The sequence below is a fragment of the Hydra vulgaris genome, chromosome 02 (genome assembly GCF_038396675.1).
Source record: "Hydra vulgaris chromosome 02, alternate assembly HydraT2T_AEP".
NCBI classification, from domain to species: domain Eukaryota; kingdom Metazoa; phylum Cnidaria; class Hydrozoa; order Anthoathecata; family Hydridae; genus Hydra; species Hydra vulgaris.
Window position 1 is genome coordinate 14,382,909 of NC_088921.1, and position 13,864 is coordinate 14,396,772.

Here is a 13,864-nt window from a genome sequence, read left to right on the forward strand (position 1 = left end):
TAACATGGGCCCAAAAAGAAATTGTTTTGTATTTTTTTGTAGATTCAAAGAGTTTTTATTTGCTAACTACGCATTGCATTGTGTCAGAGTTGTTAGTCCTTAGCCTTGGTCTTTGCCTTGCCTTAAGGCCAAAAATTGAGGCCTTGGCCTTGAAAATTTTGGCCTCGGCCTAGATTCTTTTGGCCTTAACCTTAAAAAAATACATATTTTCTTATTGACTTTGTTGAATTTTGCGCATAACCTCGATCTATTTTTACAAAATGTGGTTTTATTGTCACAGAACTTGCTACTTACAGTTTTTTTAATAATTCGTCTTAACGTAAGGCAAAAATTGAAGTCTTTGGTCTTAAAACTCTTGGCCTTGGCCTTGTCTCTGGCCTTGTAATTTTTAGCCTTGGTCTTGGCCTCGGCCTTGTAACGTGTGGCCTTGGCCTAGGTCTTGCTACTTTTGGCCTTGTTAATAACTCTGCCTTGTGAAACAATAAATCAGTGTAGGATAACATATACTATTTTTTTTTTCTTTCTAAAACTGGAGAACTTTTGAATGAGACAGCTAAACAGGTCAACAAGTATTTTGGCTTCAGCATTAGCACAAATGATGTCCAATTCATTGTCAACAAAAAAATGAGTTCGAAATGGGAAAGAAATGGGTTCGCAACTTTAAAAGAGATTCCGATCATTTTGCTGCATTTAGCAATGAGCCCTATGCAATAAAAAAACCAGTATGTCATATTAATTGAGTGTAGAGGCAAAATGTCAAAAGAAAAGAAGGTATTAAAAAACCTTTAAGAGAAGAAATTAGAGACTTTAAACAAAAATTGCAAACATATTATTACAGTAGACATATTCACAACCTTGTAAATACAAGAAAAGCTATACAAATTAGAGAAAGAAAAATTAAGACAAGTTAACCTCAAAAAAAAAAATCATTAGAGAAAATAAAACAGCATTAGCTAGTTTAGAAAATGGTATAACCCAGATAGAGGAGAAAATTATTGCAAATTCAACTACGTCAGAAGATAGCAAGTCTTATGCATTACAAACTAGGTGTTAATTTATTGCATGTTGTTGTCTAATGTGCCAACGGGTAATATTCCATTCTTATTGGAGAAAATTAAACAACATTTTGTAGTGTTGATATTTTGTATATTCCCAAGCGCATTACTGTTGAGCAAATGGCTCGTGAGCTTGGTTATCTGACTTACAAGCTGCAGAATAGGCCTTTGGTAACTAAAATCTAACTCTTGGGTTTGATGTACCAACACAAGAAGGTGCCCATATCAACAGCATTCACTTGACATCAAAGGATAAATTTCAAGTCATTGCTTTGGACCATTTATCCGGAGGTACATCAGATGACTATCAAAAACACATATGTAACGCAGTGGATCATACGGCTTTAATTTATTGAGATTATCACTCGTTTTCTTTTGACAAATGTGGTAAGTTAATTATCTCAAATATACCAAACACAATGACACACAGAGTTGCAGCAAACCATCTTACCATAACTAAAAGTTGTGAAACTTGAGGCAAGAGTTTGAATGAGCTGAACTGTCATTTCCACCCGCTTGAAACAATAGCTATTTCTTGTCATTCCGCATTACAGTCTCTTAAAATAGAAGTTTGCCAATTATTTGGATACGATTGTATGGCAGTTAAAATTGTTTTAGCAATGAACAAAATAAGGTTGAAAGATGGCAATGTTGATCCTGAAGGCTTTGTAAATTTTTACACAATAAAAAACTGCCACGAGGTATAATTCTAGGATATATTGGCAATCGTCTTCACATTCTTTTTTACACTTGTTTCATCTTTATAAAATACTACAATACTTTTAAGGACTTTCTGACTATCGGAATATAAAGTTTGTATTATATATTAATTTTATTAAAATTTGAATATCATTTTGTATATAAAAATGACTAACTTCACAAAAAAGACGCTCTACTATGGACGAAATATGCATTTTTGGTTGCGAGTAAGGAAGTTCGGTACCCCTCTAGCTCCCTGGATACTACCGGCACACAGTGGGCCAGTGACTGGACAAAAGTATAAAAACCAAAATCAGAATTTTGATGTCTAAATGGTTTCAAACCATTATAAAGATATTATAAAACAATTTAAAACCGTTTATATACACTTAAATTTAATATACTAATGCTGTGGTTGAAGTAGACGCGAATGTAAGTTAGAAAAAAAAATTATTAAGAGAAAAATGTTGTTTAAAAGTTCTATGGAAATAAATAACATTAAATATTGCGCTTTTTAAAATGTTATACTATAACTCTATATATTTTCTAGATTTTAAAAGTCGTTAGGCTAAAATTGGTAAGTAATTAACAGAGCAATTTCAAATATGCTTAACATGTTATATTTTAAAGTCTAACTTTTGCTTTTAATTGACAATATGTTTTTTTTATTGCTACATCTTGCTTTTATACTCAGATATTTTAACGCTTATATATATTTTCTTTAATAATTACATAAATCTGGCTGCAGCTAGGCGCCACTTAGGTTTTCTTTTACGATTTAAATTTTACATAACGAAAAATCTGTAATTGCGCTCAAAACTATTTATATGCACAAAATATAAAAAAATTCGGAAAACATAATAATTATAGTCTTTCTCATACTTAACGTATTACTGAACAATAATATATATATATATATATATATAGAACCCTTAGATGTTGTCCGAAAGTTTTTTCGATATTTTGTTGACAAAAAGTAAAAATTAAAATGCAAGACCGGAATTTTTTTTTTTTTAATAATGATAGACTGCCTGCCCCAACCAAACCCTCAGTCGATGTAGCAGCACTCCCTTGCGGGTCAGGCTATTTGTCAGTCGATGTAGCAGCACTCCCTTGCGAGTCAGGCTATTTGTCAGTCGATGTAGCAGCACTCCCTTGCGAGTCAGGCTATTTGTCAGTCGATGTAGCAGCACTCCCTTGCGAGTCAGGCTATAAGATAGTCGATGTAGCAACACTCCGCGCATGATTTACAGTAAAAAAAATAAAAATAAAAACATTTTATTAAAAAAAATAAAAATAAAAACATTTTATTAAAAAAAATAAAAATAAAAACATTGTTTATATTGTTAAAAACATTCAAAATGTTATAAAAACATTCAGAATGTTTTTAAAAACATTCTGGTCAATTAAATTTGCGTTTTTGTGGTTTTTTTAAAAAACGATTAATTTGTAATTAAATTAATGGTTTTTACTTTCGTCCAACACGGAAATGTTGGACGAAAGTCAAAAGTAATTAAAGTTACGTCGTGTCCTGGCGTAAGAATCACTTTTTTCCTTCCGCTCTTCCTAAAGCCAACAAACTATAGAACTATATATAATATATATATATATATACAACCCTTAGAAGGTTGTCCGAAAGTTTTTTCGATATTTTGTTGACAAAAAGTAAAAATTAAAATGCAAGACCGGAATTTTTTTTTTTTAATAATCATAGACTGCCTGCCCCAACCAAACCCTCAGTCGATGTAGCAGCACTCCCTTGCGGGTCAGGCTATTTGTCAGTCGATGTAGCAGCACTCCCTTGCGAGTCAGGCTATTTGTCAGTCGATGTAGCAGCACTCCCTTGCGAGTCAGGCTATTTGTCAGTCGATGTAGCAGCACTCCCTTGCGAGTCAGGCTATAAGATAGTCGATGTAGCAACACTCCGCGCATGATTTACAGAAAAAAAACATTTTATTAAAAAAAATAAAAATAAAAACATTTTATTAAAAAAAATAAAAATTAAAACTTTGTTTATATTGTTAAAAACATTCAAAATGTTATAAAAACATTCAGAATGTTTTTAAAAACATTCTGGTCAATTAAATTTGCGTTTTTGTGGTTTTTTTAAAAAACGATTAATTTGTAATTAAATTAATGGTTTTTACTTTCGTCCAACACGGAAATGTTGGACGAAAGTCAAAAGTAATTAAAAGTGACGTATGTGTTGGCGTAAGAATCACTTTTTTCCTTCCGCTCTTCCTAAAGCCAACAAACTATAGAACTATATATATATATATATATATATATATATATATATATATATATATACAGTGCCGGTTTGAACCAGCGCCCTGGGCGAGATTTCTACGGCGCCCAATTGCTCAATTTAACCCCATTCAAAAAAAAGGCAAAGGGTAAAATAACCAATTAGTTTCGCCTCTTTATATTCAGCGCCCTGGGCCATCACCCAACCAGGCCCTATCCTAACGCCGCCACTGTATATATATATACATATATATATATATATATATATATATATATATATATATATATATATATATTATTTTTATTTATTTAATATATATTTAGCTCATTTAAATGCTATTTAAAATCACAATAAAAATCACAATAAAGAGAGTTCAGATTCCGCGAAACTACTCTTTACAAACATTCCTTTTTTTTTATGCGTTTCACAACTAACTTCTTGAATGCTTTCTTGTCTAGCAACTTCGATTCATTCGGTAATTTATTGTATAATTTTATACCGTTGCAAAGGATTGACTTTTGTCCACTTTTCTTGTTTTGAATTTTTAAGTGATACATTGCTGCATTTCTTGTGCAAAAATTATGCATTTCACTGTTTATTTTACAAAATTCTTGGAAGGCATCCATTTTCTGTAATTGAATTGTATTGTGTATAAATGTCAATACTTTCACTTGAATATTTTCTTTAACAGATAGCCAGTCTAATCGAACCAACATGTCTTTACTATGTGTGAACCAGTCATATTTCAAGATCGTTCTCATAGCTTTGTTTTGTTTTTTCTGAAGTATTTTTATATCATTTATACTTGTATCTAAGAATAATGAAGCTCAATATTGAAAATGAGGTGCAATAATTGTATTAAAAATTAACGTTTTTGTCCACCTAGTCAGATATTTATCAACTCTGGTAAAATACCCAGTAATCTTAGCAATTTTTTCTGCAATATATTTAATATGTTCAGAAAATTTCAACATATTGTCAATTTTAATACCCAGGTGTTTGACACATTCACTGAATTTAACTCTTTCATTTTCCAAAATGATATATATGTTAGGATATTTTACAGTGATACTCAAGTATTTCACTTTAGAGCTTGTTATCAGCATACCCATCGCCTTACTTGCATTCAGTTTCAGTCCATTTCCACTAAACCAGGTAGCAACTATTTCCAAGACTTGGAAATAGTTTGGAAATACTTTGGAACCCCTCCTTTGGATGTGCCTGCTCTTATTATTTTTCTAGTTTCCATTAATAATCTAGTGTCACCCTCTAATCTGACCTTTTTTTTTAATGTTAACAACATTTCTTGTCTTTCATTATTCTGTCTGATGACTGAACATTCTATTTTATTTGCTCGTTGTTCTGGAACATCTTTTAAAAACTTAAAAATTGATAGCAGGTTTTTTTTTAACGCCTCTATACCAAATTTTTTGTAGTTTTCACCTTTTACCTTTTCTCCTAACTGTAGCCACTTTTCTGGAAATGTTTGCTCTAGTACTTTTTTTGAAATTTAATTTGTCTTTGCAACTTCATTACAATTTCATTTTCAGTACCTAAGATTTGCTCCAAATCCTCACAAAATTAAACCACCATCCTTCCCAATTTTTGTTGTCAAAAACTCTTTTTTTTCGCTTGCCTTTTGTTCCTTTATTTCCTTTTCTAAGTTGCGCTTGTCCATCTCATCGATTTTGTACTGCAATATATTTGCTTTTTTTCTGTACTTTCTGATATATCCTTTTCTATTTTGCCTTGCTAGTAAAACTAGCCTTGCCAATTCTTCCTGGGATTTCCCATATATCCAATCAGCTGTTTTGTTATTGTTAAACATGATGATACCAGCTGCAGCTACTGTTGTCATGATAGGTTTCATTTTTAACCTGCGGTCATAAGAAGCAAAGTCACGTTCAGACACAACGTTAGTACGCGGACAGTTTTGAGTTTCCTCAAGGACACCAACATCTGGATTGTGATATTTCCCTCAGGCAATTGGTCTCTTAACTGACTCTGGATCATAACTGAACACGAACAACGTATAACTTTAAGACATTGTGTTAAGGCATCCAAAAGTGGGTCATTACAAAACAATCAAACAATTCATCCTTAGTGAGATATTTGACATCAAAAAATGTAGAACCACTTAACATTTATTGATGCATCAGAAGAACAACAAACAAAATAATTAAACATTTGCGACCAAACGGTATTTAAAGAAAAAATATGACCATCCTCTTCAATAATACGAAAAAGAAGTCCTGATATCAGTTTATTAAAAATTCCCAAAGCTCTGGTTGAAGCATGAAAAATTATGTTGTCAATATCATGCCTAATCGATTCATGAAGGAAATTTGAACCATCAAGATTAAAAACAAGTTCTTTAAGACATATATTTAAACTAATATGAAACGAATACTCTGATAACATGATTAAAAAACTGACGCAAAAACCTATTCTGATTTGTACCGGCCGATACCGATGCATCGTCATCGGTCCTAAATTTTAATGCTTGTACTTTTTTTTTGTTAGTAACTTTTTACTAATAGGTAAATTAGGATTTTTTTTATATTATTTTTCTTATTATTATTTTAGGTGCTCCAAGAAGTCCTTACGGTCTCATCACAGAGCACCGCGGAAGAGCAATTGAAAGGAAGTTTACACCTCCTTTCTTTCTTACAAGATATATCTTACTTACAAGACTTTTCTTATTTATAATTGTTGCTTTTACTCTCGGTATCATTAACTACATATTTAGCATCTAATTAAGAAGTATATATTTCAACTAATATGAAACGAATACTGTGATAACATGATTAAAAGACTGACGCAAAAACCTAGTTTTTTAAAAATCTAATGTTAATGATCAATTTTATTGCTCACTTATTTGCCTAATGCTAAGTTTGTATACTGATTATTGATTTATTTTTTATATAAATTTATTTTTAAAGTCTAAGATTCAAACTATATTTTAGGAATATAGTTAGAAATTATATAAAATGAAAGAAGTAGTAAATCAACAATGAGCAAAGCGACTTATTGTCTAATAAACTGTTTTGATATAGATAAAAATAAACGTTTAAAGCAATTTGTAAGTTTTTCAAAATAAAAATATCAAGAAGAAGAACATCTGGAAGAAAACTTTTTTTAACATTTTACATTACATTTACATTTCTTGATTATAAACTTATCTCCTTGTATTGCTTAAATATAAAAGTTATATAGTTTCTCTCCTAAATTATAAAAAGAGACAAAATGCAGGGAGCTCCTTATAAAAAAACAGTATAAAATAAATAAAAGGTTTAGTGGTTGCAGATATGTCTATGTATGATATAGCTCAGAATAGTTATTTTTTTACTGGCTATTTGTCTGACCTGTAGATTTGCAATAACTGCAAATTGATTACTTAATAGGCGCAAGTCTTCTACTGTGTTCGAATGTCCAACGGTTTTAGCAGTTCACATTTTACTCATTTTCACATCTTCACTATTAGATAAAGATAAAACAGCATGACAATCCAAAGTCTTTCTTTTTATAACAATTCTTTTTATAATAATCTATAAAGCTTTAAGACTATTAAAGATGAAGTAGTAGTATTAAAGATAGTAGGCACTACATTTTCCCAAGTTAATAATGAAACTTACATTAGAGTTCTTAAGTTTTCGCCACGTCTACCACACAAGTTTGCATTGTAAGCCTATTAAAGAGATTGTATTGCTCTTCTATGTATTTTATAATTTGCAGGTTTGTGAGGCACAGAGACATGGCATCTAAGAGATTTTAACTCAATTAGGTCTGTAAAACTAGGAAAGCTAGCAGCTGAACCCTGGTGTCACAAAACATCATTTATGAAATGAAAGTCCTTTATATATATATTTATATTAGTTTCTATTAGCAATTTTGCATAACTACCACGAACATTTTTGCATAACTACCACGAACATTTTTGCATAACTACCACGAACATTTTTGCATAACTACCACGAACATTTTTGCATAACTACCACGAACATTTTTGCATAACTACCACGAACAGATGCAAACTTACGTTGTCCTGTTATCAAATTTATTTTTTTTAAAGAAACAACTTTTCATCTTTTAGACTTCTACTGAAGAACTTAATATGTTTAAATGCGTTTTGAAAGCTTTGTTTTAAAAACTTTATTTTAAAATGAAAAACCCGTCTGCATCTGCTGATTTTTTTTTTTTTTTTTTTTTTGTGTGGTTTCATTTTAAAAAATGATACGTTTTTAGAAGCCTCGAAAGTTTCTTTGGCATGTTAACTTTCGACACATTTTATTAAACTTATCAATACTATACAAATCAAATCCTATTGGCAAAGTAATGTATACCATATTGATACAGTTATTTTCGTAGTACATTTATTATTGTGAAATAAAAAGAAAAAAGAAAATATATATACAAAATTATTACGTATCAGATTGATAAAAATAGAGAAGATGATAGAAAACATAATACTCCAATCAGAAATGAAAATTGTTTGTCAGAAGAAAAGAAAACCCTAAAACAAACCAAAGAACAAAAAAAACTTATCACAAAAGATAAAAAAAAGGGGAGAATTTAAAAATTACTTAGGAATAAAAAACAATATCAAGTAAAAGCAGCACAACTTGACTTTGACAAATCATGATAATAAAAAAAGATGATCTTGTAAACTTTTGTTTAATAAATTTGTATGAATCTTATATATACGAGGTGTGTTCAAAAAATACCGGGAATTTTCGTTTATTCGAAAAAATACTTATTTATTCTTCTGCATTAATGTTGGCTCCTTTAAAGTAGTCCCCATTTGATACTATGCACTTGTGCCAGCGCTTCTGCCAATCCTTGAAATACTTATCAAACTCAATATTTGAGATAGCCTTTAATTCATTTAGTGATGCAATTTTAATGTCATCTTGGCTTGTGAAAGGTCAGCCTTTTAAGGATTTCTTCATTTTTGGGAATAAGAAAAAGTCACACGGAGCCGAATATGGAGGTTGGGGAATGACTACGGTGTTGTTTTTGGTCAAAAAATTACGAACAAGTAACAACGAGTGAGCAGGTGCATTATCGTGGTGCAAAAGCCATGAATTGTATTGCTATAAATCTGGGCGTTTTTTACGGATTGCTTCACGAAAACGTCGCATAATTTCAAGGTAATACTCCTTATTAACCGTACGACCTTGTGACAAGAACTCATGATGAATTACGCCATTATAATCGAAGAAAACAGTAAGCAATACCTTGAACATTTGATCAAACTTGACGAGCTTTTTTTCGGTCTTGGTAATTCAGGGTGCTTCCATTACAACAATTATGCTTTGGTTTCGACGTCATATCCGTACACCTATGTTTCATCACCAGTTATGACCCTTTTAAGCTAACTTGGATCGTCGTTGACGTCATTTAGCAGCTCCTTAGCGATGTTCATGCAATTATTTTTTTGGTCGAAGTTCAGCAGTTTTGGATAGAATTTTGCTACCACTAGTTTTATGCCCAAAACATTTGAAAAAATGTTATGAAATGAGCCAATTGATATGCCAACTTCATCAGCAACTTCTCTTATTGTGACTCGAAAACGCTTATACCACTCGCAAACACGTGTTTTTTTCATAGCAGACTCGCCATAGGCTTTTTGTAACATTTCCCACACTTTGTTACCCTTTTTTTTTCATTTTTTACACAAAATTTTGACTCTTCAATTCTTCCATTTTTTTAAATCGTCAAGTTCATAAAAACTGTCCTACCTACTAACTTCAAGTTTTGTAAAACTATACACATATTTATGTTAATAGTATGTAACAAGATTATTTTCATAGATAGAATTTTGGTCATTCTTCTAATGAAAATTTATCCTAATAAAAACTTTATACACTAGTGTGTATTAGGTTGTATAGATATATATAGCTTTTTTATAACTTTACTTTTTTTTGAATTTATTATATAATATACACTAATACCCTTCAGCTAAGGCATTTGTAGCCTTTTGGTATAGCAGTATTAAACATGTAAATAATGTTACTCATGTAAGATCAAAGCGCATCAAGTCGGAAATCATAGTAACCTATTGAATGGGGTGCATTGATCTATTGCAAGGGTTGTTGTAATGTTGAAATATACCATTTCATCAATTTTTCTTATTAAAACATTTGTTTTTACTTAATGATATATTGTTCCAGTTATGTTTAGTAATTAATAAGTTTTCATATCTATATCGGGTTGTTTGCGTTTACAAAATACTGCTACGGCTATCGATGCGCCCGCATCTCCCCAACATTAAAATAATATTGATACATTAATATAATATTGATATAAATTTTAATAAAAAATTTGGTATGATAACTTTTATATATATTTTTTTTTCCAAACTTCAATACCTAAAAAAAACAAAAAATCAAAGAAGATTTAGCATTTCGGGTATAAAACTGCAAAAAAAATCTTTTCGCAGATTCTCTAAGTAGCGCCACTTGGCGTATATCTATGTCTGTATAAAAATTTAATTTAAGTAAGTTTATTTAAAAAATTTTGCGATTAACTTTGCAATGAAATTTTTCTACTATTATAATTTTTTTTTAATATCTTTTTTTTTCTTTTTAATATATTGCAATCATTTTTACAAACCAAGAATATGCAGCTTTGCTTGTCTTTTAAACGGCAATATTCCATTTAAATGAAATATTGTGTATTGGAATAAAAAATTAAAAATTAAAAGTCTTAAATTTTATTCTTTTAGTTTCTGATTTTTCATGTTTTCCTATGTTTTGGGGCCTTGCGACAGAATTGAAAATTTAGAATACTGGATTTTAATTTTTTTTAATATTGTTGTTATGGAAACTATTTAATCGCAAATTAAAACTTTGAAATAGTGATGACAAAAAAATGTCTAAAAAAAATTCGGTAGAATATTATTTTTATATTTGAACATAAAATATGAATTAAGTTTTTCCAAGTTTATGACTTTTATATTTGTCATTAAAAGGATTGTCAATTTTACTTAAATAGTGAATACTCTACAAGTATGGTTTTGCAAGCCTTGTTGTTTGATTAATTATGTTATATGTGAATTAGCCGACTCTATATTAGCATATGTAAGATGAATGTGAATTAGAATAAAGTAAAGTATTTTCTTCAGAAGAAATCAAGAAATCAGCAAGATTTATATAAAACACCTTTGCGGATGATATTCTTGACTCAATGTGCCCAATATGATTTCTCTATTATAAATTTAAAAAAAAATGTTGTCGAAGGGTTAAAGTAATAGCCTTATCATCTTTTAGTTTCTTATTGTTTATATTGTATATTTTATATTATTTAAAACGAGAAACATAGGCTTTTATTCTTTCAATATTTTTATCAGAAAAAGAAAAACAAAACTTCTTAGGGGTTGGAAAAAGTAAAAAAATTATTTAAAAATTAAATTATTTAATCCGTAAAACTGCTTATAAATTTAAAGGAACAAGAAATAACTTCTAAAGATGAGTTTCAGGCTTTTTGTCTTTCTTTCTGGAAAAGTCGCTGTAGTATTTATTATATGAGCTACGAGTTTTCGTCTTGATGGCTACAGAATGCAGGATCTTTCACAATATAAACAACTTTTCTTCCTATCATGACTACTTATTTAGAACACAGAACAAGATCAAATGAAACATAATGATTTACTATTTTTTTAGAGGCTCATTAAGCTTCTGAAGACTACTGTTGGCTTTAGTCTATTTATTCTATTTAATTTCATCACATTAATAAACGTACAGTTAGGTATGAATTACGCTAAAACATCTAAGCATATAGTATATGTATAAACGTGTATGTATAGACAGTGTTAGTAATGCTTAAGTACTTGGCGCAAAAATTGATCCATTAGCTAATTTTTTCATTAGTTATTTTCATTCGGCACATAGGAAAAGTACCTGTTGCTATGAAGCCGGAATGCACATTGTCGCAGAAAGAAGCTTTGGTCAATATGCTGTTTGAGCAACACAGGAAAGCTTGATTTTATGAGATTTTATGAAATCGTTTTGAATAAAATGTTTGTTTAGGATGTCACGCTATTTATTTTTCACAGTCCTGAATACGCCGACATCAAGTGGCTGTATCACGCGAGATGCATTAGCTGGTAGCTTAGAAATAATAATACTCGTTTGCTTAGTGAGTTACTTTCAGTTTGCATGGCCGTCTGGAAAAAGGACTTCGTTAATTTATTAAAATTAATATCATAAGCTCTAATAATGTTTTTTTATTATGTATCAACATATATATATATATATATATATATATATATATATATATATATATATATATATATATATATATATATATATATATATATATATTATGTTCAACATTTAAAAAAAAAATGTAAAATGAAAACAAAACAAACTCCATAAACTAGAGCTAAACATTAACAGTAACAAAATAACAAACTTATCGTTAAATTACTATTAGTCGAAAACTTATGCAACTTTTAAATCACAAAATTTAAGATTTTTTTTGTGTGACTTTTGAGGTTTTTAGCGATTTAATGTTTTTAAGAATCGCATTAACGTTTTCGTTCTTTTACAAAAGTAACAATAAACAAAACTGTTATTATTCGAAACTAAGAATACCAATAAAAACTATAGCTAATGGAATTTTAATGATTAGGAAACAACCCACCTTTGACATAAATAAATCTGTGACTGTTTTTTTTAAATTTTATTTATTGGTAATACAAAAAGGGTTTTCCAGAACAATAAACTAATTTTAAAAACTAAATTTCTGTCTTGAAAATTGACGAGTTGAGTCTTGAAAATTGACAAGTGCTAAAAAAATTTTTTTTTAAGTTAACTTTTTGGTGGGGGGCATATTTTTTATGTGATCAACGCTTATTATTTAAAAATATGCACACTATTAGGGTAATATAATGGTATAATTTGTTTTGTTATTAATTCAAAATAACATTACTTTCAAAGCATTTAGGATATAAAATGACCTTATTTTTTGAATCAAATTATCTCTAAAAAAAAAAATCTCAAAAAAATATTTATGGTACTGTTGTTAAGCTGTGGTTCTACTTGTTGCAATAAGCTGCGGTTCTACTTGTTGCAATAAAAAGTTGTTGTATTTTAAGTCATCAATTGAACGATGGAAAAATATACACCTTAAACTATTTTGTCGGCATAAAACCTCAGATCTTTTTTCTTTAGCTGTGTTTTATCGATAATCGATATTGCGCGCTCAGATGTTGAAGTGCCTAACTATGTATCATTTTTTTTTAAATTTTATTTAGGTGTTCCAAGAAGTCCTTACGGTCTTATTACAGAACACCTGTGATGAGCATTTAATTAGAAGTTCACGCCTCCTTCCTAACCGATGTCGCGAAACTTCCCCGGAGGTGGGATTTAAACCACGTATCCATTGTTTCCAAGGCAAGTGCGCTACGCCTGAGCCACTGCTGCTATTAACATACAGAATCTTTAAACTGTTTCTATAAAAATAGTTAACCCAACCGGCACAACTCCGAAACTCTGGCTTCTGTTTCCTATTAATAATCTTTTAAAACAAAAAGAATAACACGAGCAAAGAATGGTTTTAAATCCTTGAAGTTAACTATTACTGTTTATCATAAGCACAAATTAAATCATTAATGGTTTCAACGTTACAGAAACGCAGTATTATATTGAATTTCCGTGAGGAATGTGGAAAAAAACACGTGTTAAACTCAAGTAAAATTGCCCGTAATATACACGTGTTTTCGATCTACATGGTTGTGTCAAGATCACTGATCTCTATAATAATAGAAAAGCGCATCTCCTAAGAAAATTCTTAATTTTTTAAAGTCATACGACGTCATATTGGAAAACCCCAGAGTTTTTAATTTCTGTAAGCTTCA